Source organism: Lissotriton helveticus, chromosome 7 (assembly GCF_964261635.1).
Source record: "Lissotriton helveticus chromosome 7, aLisHel1.1, whole genome shotgun sequence".
NCBI lineage: Eukaryota > Metazoa > Chordata > Amphibia > Caudata > Salamandridae > Lissotriton > Lissotriton helveticus.
Window position 1 is genome coordinate 1898167062 of NC_136068.1, and position 11447 is coordinate 1898178508.

The 11447-nt window shown below is 44.2% G+C and overlaps 1 pseudogene; it reads left to right on the forward strand.

Moving 5' to 3' along the window:
- Positions 1–720: 720 nt before the first annotated feature.
- On the forward strand, positions 721–6125 carry LOC144769895 (uncharacterized; annotated as a pseudogene).
- Positions 6126–11447: the final 5322 nt, after the last annotated feature.

The following is an 11447-nucleotide window of genomic DNA, read 5'->3' on the forward strand; positions in this document are numbered from 1 at the left end:
GGTGAAAATATTCAGAGGTAGCCTAGGGTCATCTCATCCAAAGTGTACCTTCGTCCAAGTTATTCTGCTCTGTCATCCTGCTGCCCCACAGTCAACTACATCATTTAAGCCATTACAGCAGAGTCTGCTCCTGGCTGAAATTATTCAGATCAGCTCTGCTGAAAGCTGAAAAAACTTGGTGAACACATATGAGATGTACATTACAGAGAGGGCACTTCAGGTGCTCTCCCGAAAACTCTCCATAGTGTAAGATATTTGACCTGCAAATTCTACTTGGTCTCAAGAAAGTTTGTAATGCAAAATGTGATAACTTTACTGCCAGATCTGTTCCAAAGTGAGAAAATCTTAGCTTTGTAAATCACAGCCATGGACAACATTTCCCACAAACAAATCTTTTCGGAATAATATTTCATCACATTTATTTTTTCTGTGAAATTGGTTAGTAAAACTAGGTTTAGTGTTACAACTAAGCATGTTTATTTAATATTCGCAAAACGTGTTAGAAAATATCATCAAGGTCATGAAGTTTTTAAAGTTGGAGACTCAGAAGAAACTTCTCAAAGATGGCAGAAATCAGCTCCACTACCTTTGCTCACCTCTGCTCAAGATCTTGTGATCCTTTCTCCCTTCTCTCTCACAGGTTGTCCCCTTTAAGAGGTTAACTCTACATCCTGCTGGTAGCTGCCTCTGGTCTCTTGTGTTACATGTCACCTTGGATAGATGAGTCACACTAAGATTGAAGAAGTGCTGTCAGGTATATGAGGCTTTGAGTCAGAGGCCATCAGTTCAAGTCTTGGCTCTGTCCCCCTCAAACCTTCAGTGATCTTTGTTAAACACAATATCGACTATGGGTGTTAACTTTGATACATGAACACTCAGGTCTGACTTTGACATGGTGATTGGAAATCAATAAAGAGGGTCAATGAGTTCATCAATCCAGTGTATATAGGGGTTGCCGGTCAGTCGTCGGTAGTACATTTCCTTTGAAGTTAGGATAGATGTTCTACTGGATGCCGAGAGCTGGATTTTAAAGACCTTTTAGATGAACTTGGGTCTGTTTTTAAGCCTGTTTTATCTGCATTGCATTGATTTAGGTGACTCTCAGCATGAGGGTGTTGATAAACCCGGGATGTGTTTTGGTGACTACATCCGAAAAGATGGCGAAAAGTTTGAGAACTTTAAGAAGAGTAAGTCACCCAAGGAGGCGTCAGAGCAAGAAGATCCCCGACACCATCATCTTCAGCAGGAAGAAGGGCCTGATCCCCCCAGGACCAAGAAACCCTGCCCTAAACCCGACTTCTCGAAGCTGAAGAACTGCTCAGTGGACTGGGACTGCGACGGTGGCGACAAGTGCTGCATAACCTGGGTCGGCATGAAGTGCACCAGGCCCATGTTTGGTACGGGTTGACTATGTCTTTTATCTCTCGTGTGAGGGTTTTCTGCATCCTGTCTCTGGCTTCTATCAACAGACAAATCTTTCACTGTTATCAATAGGGTACACCAGACAATAGGTTACCCCATCTCAAATGCTGTCACCAAGAGTGTCCACAAAGATCATTGGGCCCAATTCACAAAGATAAACTTAGCCTTTTGTTTAAGTTTAAGCCTTTTCGATATTCACAAAGGTAAACTTAGACCAAAATCTAACTTTAGAACTTTTCCATATTCACAAATAAAAACTTTGATCAAAAGTGTAACTTTACTCATTTTAGGTGTTCACAAAGGTAAATTACTACAAGTAAACTTAGACTCTTGGTCTAAGTTTACGATTGTGAATACTGAAAAGTGGTAAACTTACACAAAAATGTACATTTAACTTTGTGAATCGGCCCATTAGGTTTCCTATTGAGATTTCTAGGGCACTTTGGGGAATTTCAGTTATTTTACTTACATGGCATGCACATACTCGATGAGTGTTGTAACTTATTACAGCAAAGTCTCAAAAGCATACTTGCCAACATCTAGGAAGTTATACCATCCTGGATACATTTGTTAAAGGGCCGCCCAAAAACAGCAGTCTTTTCCACTTGACGCTAAAACATGGGGGAGGTTTTGAGAATAGTAAGATTCGAAACCCTGGTCTTGCAAACAATGGGGCATATTATCAAGGGGGTTTATCTCTGCTTTTTTGGCTTTAAAAGCCAAGAAAGCGGAGATAAAATTATCTCCCTATTACCTATCTGTCGCTAACATCAGTTAGTGACAGCTAGTAGGAGATAGCGACCATCTTGGGCCCCACTTTGCATTTCAGTGATATTTATCACTAATGATATGCAAAGTGGGCGTGCCAAGATGTTAGCAACTGGAAACAGTCACTAACATCGCTATCTCCTATTACCAACTTTTGGAGATGTTCGCGCTAAGCGCGAATATCTCCAAAAGCTAACACCTGCCCTGAGCAGTTCTTAGCCATGTTATCCGATGGTAGGTGGATAACATGGCTAAGAGCATTAGCTCGGTAATGCATGAATATCACTGACTTTTCAGCGATATTCATGCATTGCGGCCGTTTTTTATCGCATTTGCGATAAACCTTGGTAATACCAAGGTTTATCTGCGATAAAAATCGCCGCAGCTCAGCGGTAAAATTTTGTCTCTAACCAAGCAATAGCGATAATTATCGCTATTGCTTGGTAATATGCCCCAATGTTTCTAGCATTGACTTTTTGAGTAACCAACAACAATGAATAGAGGTTTGTTTATAAGATCCTTGCGCCGCCAGTGAGCCACTTTTTGTGACGCTCTGGTGTGACAGGAGCCTGTTCCATATTTACCAGGGAGCACTAAGCCACTTTATTTTCTTTGGGGGGGGGGGTTAAAGCTGCCTTGTAAGTATTGTTCCCTTCAATGCAGTTTTCTGCATTGAAAGGACGTGCAATGGGTGTTGCTGGGGGCACTCCTAGCAACTTCCATGTGTAACTCTGAGGCAGAGCCAAAAACACGAAGAGGAGAAAGTTATTTATTTCTCCTCGTTTTTCCTTTTTCTATGTGTGTTGCATTCTGCAGCACACATAGCAAGAGAAATAAACCTCTCCCTGCACACAAATAATCATCCCCTCAATGCAGAAACCCCTGCACCATGGTGCAAAGGTTCCTGCTTTGGCGCACAGCAGCCAGTTGTGCGCCAGTGCAGGGGAATGCGCCGTATCTGATAGATATGGTGCATTCCTGCCCTTTTCTTTTGCCATAGGGCACCGCAGCTGGAAGATGTGCTTTGCTGCCTGACGGTAAATGAGGCCTGTAACCTGTTCACTTCTGCAAAGCTGGTCCTGTCACACTGAAGTATCTTTTCCTCCCTATCAAACTTATGTTCTGCCTTTTCATGGAGGCAGAGTTGTGTGAGTTGGCAGCATTGAAGCAAACATTGTTGGCATCAGAAGTGGTTCTAAAGCTGGTAACTGAAAGAGGCATATCGAGGTATACCAATGTCATTCACACTGGAGTGCATCAGCTAATCCTGATAAATGCTGGTGATTGCTCCCCTCAAGGGTCAGGCTGATCCAGTCCTCACTACTGCCAAGTCAGCAGCAAGATGGGGGAACTTTAGGTGTTTTCATATCAGGGAAATGGCAATCCGCCCACTGTCTGCAAGCCGTAATGTCATTAACAAGTCAATTCAGGGCACCAGTGTTAAATTGCTGGGTTGTGCAAATGTGTTATAACAGAGATCAGGGTGTTTGCGTTGTTTGTAGTGAATCGGCAGCACCAGACCTAATTCAATGCACCCGTGTAAAGTTCAGTTCTCTTAAGCAGAAGCAATGCTCTGGGAGATGGCATGGAGAGGGAGAAAGAACTCCCAGGCCCCTGTTGCAGATATTTGCAACACGGGCAGCTTCAAATAGGTGCGCCATACACAAAAAGGGAAAGTGCACTTTTTTGTGCAGGAAGGGCTACCTTCCTGCACAAAAAACAATCCTGAGAGGCTTTTTTCAATTTCTATGTGTGCTGCAGAATGAAGCACACATAAAAAGACGAAGTGACAGGGAAAAATAAAGCTTTTTCCCTTGTTATGCCTCTGCTGGGCAGGTGTATCTTTTTGGGTGATTGTCAGGTTTACGAGGTCTTGCAAAGATGCGAATGCATCAAGAACGATGAGAGCTGTATGAGAACACCTAGTAATGCCCACGAAACGCCTACCCAGGGCAGAGTAATGCAACGAAGCGATTTGAGTGGCAATACTCCAGATTATTGGATCATGCAAAGTGGCTTTGTGTGGCTTAAAAAATCTGACTTAAGGTTTGTGCCGCTCTTACACCACGTTGTGTGGTGCAATGACGACGCACACTGGGTAATAAACATGGCGGAAGAAGTTCCTGCATACATAAACATGAATGTTTCCTGAAAATGTACTAAGGGTACATGCACGAAAGCACAAATGTAATACATCAAAGCCATTTACAGCGTTCCATTGCCCTCTGGCTACGTTAACTGTATAGAGATACATAAATACAAGTTTCAATGCACTTGTATTGAAATTCTCAGTTCCCCGGTGGTTGACATATTTTCCCAGCAGGAAAAAAATCATTGCGCCCACCAATTTTGGGCCGGTTCATTACCAGGGACATCTTCAGGATTTTGTTGGCCCCGGGTTCAAATGTATTTTGATGGCCCTATGTGGAACAGGTTTGAATTTACGATCCAATTTCAGCTCTTTCATGCCCACTGTGTCTAGGTCACTGCACAGGCACGCCGATTCAGCTTCTTAATATGTTTACATCTAACATTAAGGGATAGTGACATATTCTCTCATATATCATGTATTCTTTTGAACTAAGAAGCACAATAACTCTTTGCAAAATGTTTATAATAAACTCACATACATCACCCACATTAAAAATAAATGAAAAGGAAAATGGTACTTAAAACAATCTGTTTAAGAATTATTCAAGGTCATCACAGCAAGACTCTCTGCAGAACAGAGCTGTCTGTATCAGGGCCGGACTGGCCATAGTGGGCACCGGGTATTTCCCCTGTGGACCGAAGGGGTGGGGGGCAGTTTTGTGCCTGGGGGTGTGCTTTTGTCACTGGGGGCTGGTTTCGCAGCAGACCCGCATCAGAAAAGCAGGTGTGTTACTTCTCACAAGCACCCGCCCCCCCCACCCCCTCCCAGTTCCCAGAGCCAGTCGAACAGCACCCTGCCAGGGCTGGTTGCTGTTCCCAGCAGTCCGGCCCTGGCCCTCGAAAGGCTGGGGCCCGGGGCCAGAGCCCACTTTGCCCATGCCTTAAAACCTCTCTGTTCATTACTCTCTCACCCTGAAAGCGCTTTGACTCTTGCCCTGGGCAGGAGTGATTCTTTTTCAGGGTGAGACCCAGCCCACAGCAGGTTTGAGATTACCCAGAATGCTGTGCGTTTGTGTGTGTTCAAAGGTAGCTCCTCCATCCAGAGGCAGGAGTGCAGGGTTCATCTGGGTGTGTCAAGTCTGTAGCCAGCAGCCTGGACATGATGATAACACCATCTTTCCTCTGACATTCCTTAACACTTCTTTTCTTTCTAGAAGAACCCAAGAAGGAGAGAACAGAGAACCAGGGAGCCGCTGAACCTGAAAACGAAGAAGAGAGGGGCGCAGAACAAAAGCGAAAAGAGAAACGACATCACAGTGAAGAACACGAAGAATACAGTGAAGAGTCAGAATCAAAGGAAGGAAGTGAAGGAGAAGAAGGGAAAGAAGGAAAACGAGACAAAAGGAGTGAAGAGGGAAAGAGGGGAGGGGAAGGAAAAGGTGAAGGAGAGGGTAAGGGCAGAGATGGAGGGAAGGGACAAGAAAAAGGGTGAGGACAAAAAGGGAGAGAAGGGACAAGGGAAAGGAAGAGGCGAAAGTGAACCGGGTGCAGACAATAGCGAGGGAAGAGAGAACCAAAAGGAAAGGGAAAAGAGGAGTGCAAAGGGAAAGAGTGAAGGAAAGGGACAGGGAGGTAGAGGAGGGGGTGAAGGAAAGGGACAGGGAGGCAAAGCAGGGGGTGAAGGAAAGGGACAGGGAGGTAAAGCAGGGGGTGAAGGAAAGGGACAGAGAGGTAAAGCAGGGGGTGAAGGAAAGGGACAGGGAGGTAAAGCAGGGAGTGCAGGAGGAAAAGGTGCAGAACATGGGAAGGGGTCAGCAAAAGGTAAAGGGAAGAAGCAATGGTGAGGGAAGGGTGTCAAAGAACAACACAAGGGCATTGGAGGGAGAGGGGATAAGAGCAGACAAGAGAAGGGGGATAAGTAAGAAAAGTGACGGGGGAAGGTATTAATCACTCTCAAGTGAAAGGAAAAGAAGAGGAGAAGAAGGAAAGGTAGAACAGCCTGGGTGTGTGGGCAGGGATACAGGAGTGATTATTGCATTGTTTTCTTCCATCCATTGATGAATTTGTGCAAAGAATGTAAATCAAGATGTTCATAAAAATACTGTAGATATAGAATAAAACGGCATATTAAAATCCACGCCCAGAGTCCACGCGCAGTCATTTTAAATCATATTCTGTCGCTGTCTGTGTCTGGCGAGGATCAGGATGGAGGGGCGTTGAATAGAGCCCTGGCATCATTCCTATTTTTGAAAATACATTTGACAGCATTAAAGCTTCGTCCTCACTGCATGGGCTTTTACACAAAGCAAGTGAAGAAAAGAGAAAGACAAGCATTGGCAAGTCCAATAGCTCATAGCTCCTAAATGCAGAGCTGGTGGCTTTGCAGATGCTTTTTTCAATAACATGACAAAATGACCTCCAATGTTTCACAATGCACACAGTGCCTGGATACCCTCGCTGGTGACAGGTAGCGCTCTACAGGGCAGATTTACAAGAAAGTGACGCATCTATAAGGATGCGTCACTTTCCCTGCGCCACCCTGAGAAACCCTTGCTCCATTATGGATGCTCCGTGTTAATAATACGGCACATATTTGATGCAAGGATTGACAGATGCATCCGAAATTCAGATGCATCTGTTGATGAAAAAGTTACGCATTGCTGGAGTTGTGTCGCAAGCACGACGCAACTCCAGCAATGCAGGGGGATGCCTATCCTCATTGTGCAGCGTCACTCCTAACCCCTACTTCAAGCAGGTGTAAGAATTTGACGCAGTGGCGTCCTAGAAGTGGCACAGTGAAATCTTGTAGATTTCACTGCGTCACTTCTATGAAGCTTTTTTGCATTGGAACGCCCACCCTGTATACATTACACCTGACGCAGGTATAATGTGATGCAGGGCTTTACGACATGAAGCATCCCGCTAGATGCGCCACTTTGTAAATGGGCTGCATTTTTACGCTGCTGCATCACAAAAAGTGACGCAACAGCAGAGCAAAAATGACGCAAGGGGCTTGTAAATCTGCCCCTACAAATCTACTGATTTACTAATTAATTAAGCACAGGAGTATGCTATGCTGCACATACGCGAAGCTGCACCCGGTTGGTCATCCATTAAAGAAAACCCCTCCAAAATGAGCCCTGAGGGGCGGGCAGTGAGTTTAAGATTTTTTATTTACCGCTCTGACATGGCGGGTGGCCGTTCTAGAGAAGCAAGGAAGAGGCAGCAGCCACAGCGCACACCAAGTCGGCAACACAAAACAGGAAGTAAGGAACCTAGGGGCACTTTCCATCCCGCCCTCATTCCAAAAACCATAATAATGATAGAAATAACATAAAACAGGGAGCAGAATGGGGAATATTGTGGAAACAATAGAAAAGGCATCCGGGGTGGAGGAACAAGCGAGAGAGAGTCTGGAGAACAAGGAAACATATGAGCTTCTGTGGAATGAGGAAACTAATGAAAACAAGCATTGTTAAAGAAAATCTTTTAGGCTTTAATGAGCTAAAGCATGTATGTATCCGGGAACTGGCCTTTGTTAGCATGTATAGGGGCATATTAACAAGAACATCGTTAAAATTATCGCCGTTTCAGCGGCAGGAAACTGCCTCTAACACGGCGATAATACGCTTGCTAATATGTGTTATAAAATTCCAATAGAAGCCCAGGTCAGATGTGCAGGACATCTAACCTGGGCTTCTATTGAAATTCTATAACTCATATTAGCAAGCCCATTATCGCCGTTTTAGCAGCAGTTTCCTGCCGCTAAACGGCGATAATTTTAACAAGGTTCTTGCTAATGTGCCCTGTTATGACTACAATGCACATACACTTCTACTGCAGAATGATACGTTTTTATTAACTGCTGAGTACGATTGTGATACTCAGGGGCATATTATCAAGGGGGTTTATCTCCGCTTTTTTGGCTTTAAAAGCCAAGAAAGCGGAGATAAAATGATCTCCCTATTACCAAGCTGTTGCTAACACCAGTTAGTGACAGCTAATAGGAGATAGCGACCATCTTGGGCTCCGCTTTGCATGTCAGTGATATTTATCACTAATGACATGCAAAGTGGGCGTGCCAAGATGTTAGCGACTGGAAACAGTCGCTAACATAGCTATCTCCTATTACCAACTTTTGGAGATATTCGCGCTAAGCGCGAATATCTCCAAAAGCTAACACCTGCCCTGAGCAGTTCTTCACCATGTTATCCAATGGGAGGTGGATAACATGGCTAAGAGCATTTGCTCGATAATGCATGAATATCGCTGACTTTTCAGCGATATTCATGCATTGCGGCCGTTTTTTATCGCATTTGCGATAAACCTTGCTAATAGCAAGGTTTATCTGCGATAATAATCGCCGATGTGCGGCGATAATTTTTGTCTCTAAACAAGTTAGAGACAAAAAGTATCGCTAGTTGTTGGTAATATGCCCCTCAATTCGGTGAAAGGGGTCATGGATTAAACCACCAAACATATGGAAATCTCACAAAAAAATTAAAGGCCCTGATTGTAGAACGTTTTCACTGGAATTTAAGCAAAATCAAATAAATGCATTTATTACAGCCCACAATAGCAATACTGTGGCATAAGTCTGGACCCTTCAGTGTTCACAGTAACACAAAACAAGCATTGGCAATGCCAATAAGTCTGGCTTATAAAGTAAAGTGGCTCCTCAATCACTGATGGCTTCAGGCACTCAACAAGTTATCATACAAGCTCTCTAGCACTCATTTATTTACACAGCACAATACAAAAAAAAACTCAACAAACTCCGTAGGATAATTTACATGAGTAAAAGTTCAAAAAAAGAAAACATTCTGCCTCTTTACCAGAGTGGATATTTGCATGCAATAACAGATCAAATTAAACAGCAGGTTAGCGCCTTGTAAGGGTATTTGTACCAAGTGTTTCATTACTTCCGTTGGCTAGCACGGCCACCATGTTTAGAACCAATGTCTTGACTGTTGTGGAATGGTTAAACGATGCATTATAGACAACACCATTCCATGATGGCTGTCTGGTTTAGAGCCAGAGGTCTCGAGGGTTGTGGTGCACTGCAGATGAAATGCGCAGCAAACAAGTTGACTATTAGCACAATCTGGGCAGCTGCATCATGCTGTAAAAAATAGAAACAGATTATGCAAAAGTTAACCTGCGACTATGCAATGCAGCGAGCTACAGAGACACAGGTTTGCCATGATACATTATATTCTTCTTCTCTGATGGTACCATGGTTGACCGCCCACGCTTCTGTGCTGTGTCTGAAGATCATTTGCCTGTATACACCGCCTGGGTCTCCCTTCTTTAACCCCTTGGCTGCGGCGGCAATTCCGCCGCAGCGCAAGGGGGGAGGGGGGCCGCGCGGCACTCACATGCTCGTGACGAAACCGCTCCGTCACGAGCCTCGGGTGGGCTGTGATTGTGATGGAGCGGTTCCGTCACGGCCCCGCCCGCTCAACAGAACGCGCCGCGCAGGCGCGCCGAGCGGGCTGTGACGGAACCGCTCCATCACCAGCACAGCCCACCCGAGGCTCGTGACGGAGCGGTTCCATCACGAGCATGGGAGGGGTTAATATACTAACTTAGGGGCCAGGTTTATCAATCTTTCATGCAATGCAATGCAGCAAGAAAAAGTGCTGCGCTACACAGTATGAAAGGAAGAGGGCAGGAATGCACCTCATTTACCTTTAAATGTCACATTCCTGTTTTCTGCCTGAACTGACACACAATCTGCTGCCAAGCGCCAGTGCAGCCACCCTTGCGCCATGATGCAAGGGGGCCTGTCTTGCAGGCAGGAATGTTTTAGCACAAGAAGGGGCACCTTCCAGCACCAAACAATCCTCTGAGGCTTTTTACTCTTTATAACTGTGCTGTAGAATACAACACAATCCAACAATCAAACAACACGCAGAGACAGAAGCATAACACTCTACAGGTAGTGAGAATCGTGTTCATGTGTGAAGCGGCACGAGCTGGAAGGATATCTCATGCGACGCATGTTGCAGTTCCCATGAATTGCCGCAGACACTGCAGATAAGAGCGGTGGGGCCGGCAGGGGGGGGTTTCGAGAGACGTCCACTTTTCCCTTGTGGTCGTCTCTCGAAATCCCCCCTCAGCAAGCCCACCCCCCTTGACCCCTGTGTGCCCAGGGTCTAAAACAAAATTTGCCGAAGACGTGCTCCCTTTAAGCTGGGGATGGCCTTGGAGCATGTGTACCCTGTTCAATATACTGCCCACTGATCAATTGTCAATACTTGTTGTGGGCGGGGTTTCAGATTTAGACTGCACCTACTAAGTAAAAGTACACTTTGACTGCCATCTAGTGGCAGAAATGATGGTTAGCAAAATGTACTCTACAAGAAGGAACAGCACAATCATCACCCCATTCAATGTAAAACTCATTCCCTAAAAACAGATCAAGGAGGCGGTGACACTCTTTAGTCTATGAAAAATTCCCTTTGGGATATTCTCTTGTCATACAGTATGCCTCAATAATCAACAACACTCCACATCATTCATTAGGTCAATACTCACAACACCAGAAACTCAACATATAGACAGAACCTATTTCTCATATGGAAAGTATTTATTGTTAATTGATCTTAATTATATAAAAACCATTAAAAAGATGTCTTGCTACAAAATGGCACAAACAATGTACATAGTGAAAACAATCATAAAAACCAAGTCACAAAAATACAATGAATATAATAAAAGTTAATAACAGTTTCCAACAAAGATTTGACATTAATCACTTCGAAAGAAGAAGATCATATAAAGAATGTGTTTAGTAATTTGTGAGCAAAAAGACAGCGACGCGTTTCGGAGGGTTCTGGTGATCCACCTCCTTCTTCAGGCTTGCTACACATCTATTTCACACTGCATATCTATATAAATATACATACAAAAAATGTTTTTTGTTTATTTATTTTGTTTAACAACAACGTATATTACACATTTGCCTATATGTTTAAATTGTTAGCATTTCTGGTAAATTTATTGACTTGGTAGGCCCAAAAAATTTATACATACTGTACTGTACTATTTGAGTGACTGGTGTTGTTAACAAAGGATAGACCCAACTCAAGGACCTCTACGAGAGTCAGAAACACATTTAAACCACACATCCACTCATTCACTGTTGCATTCATTCACTATTC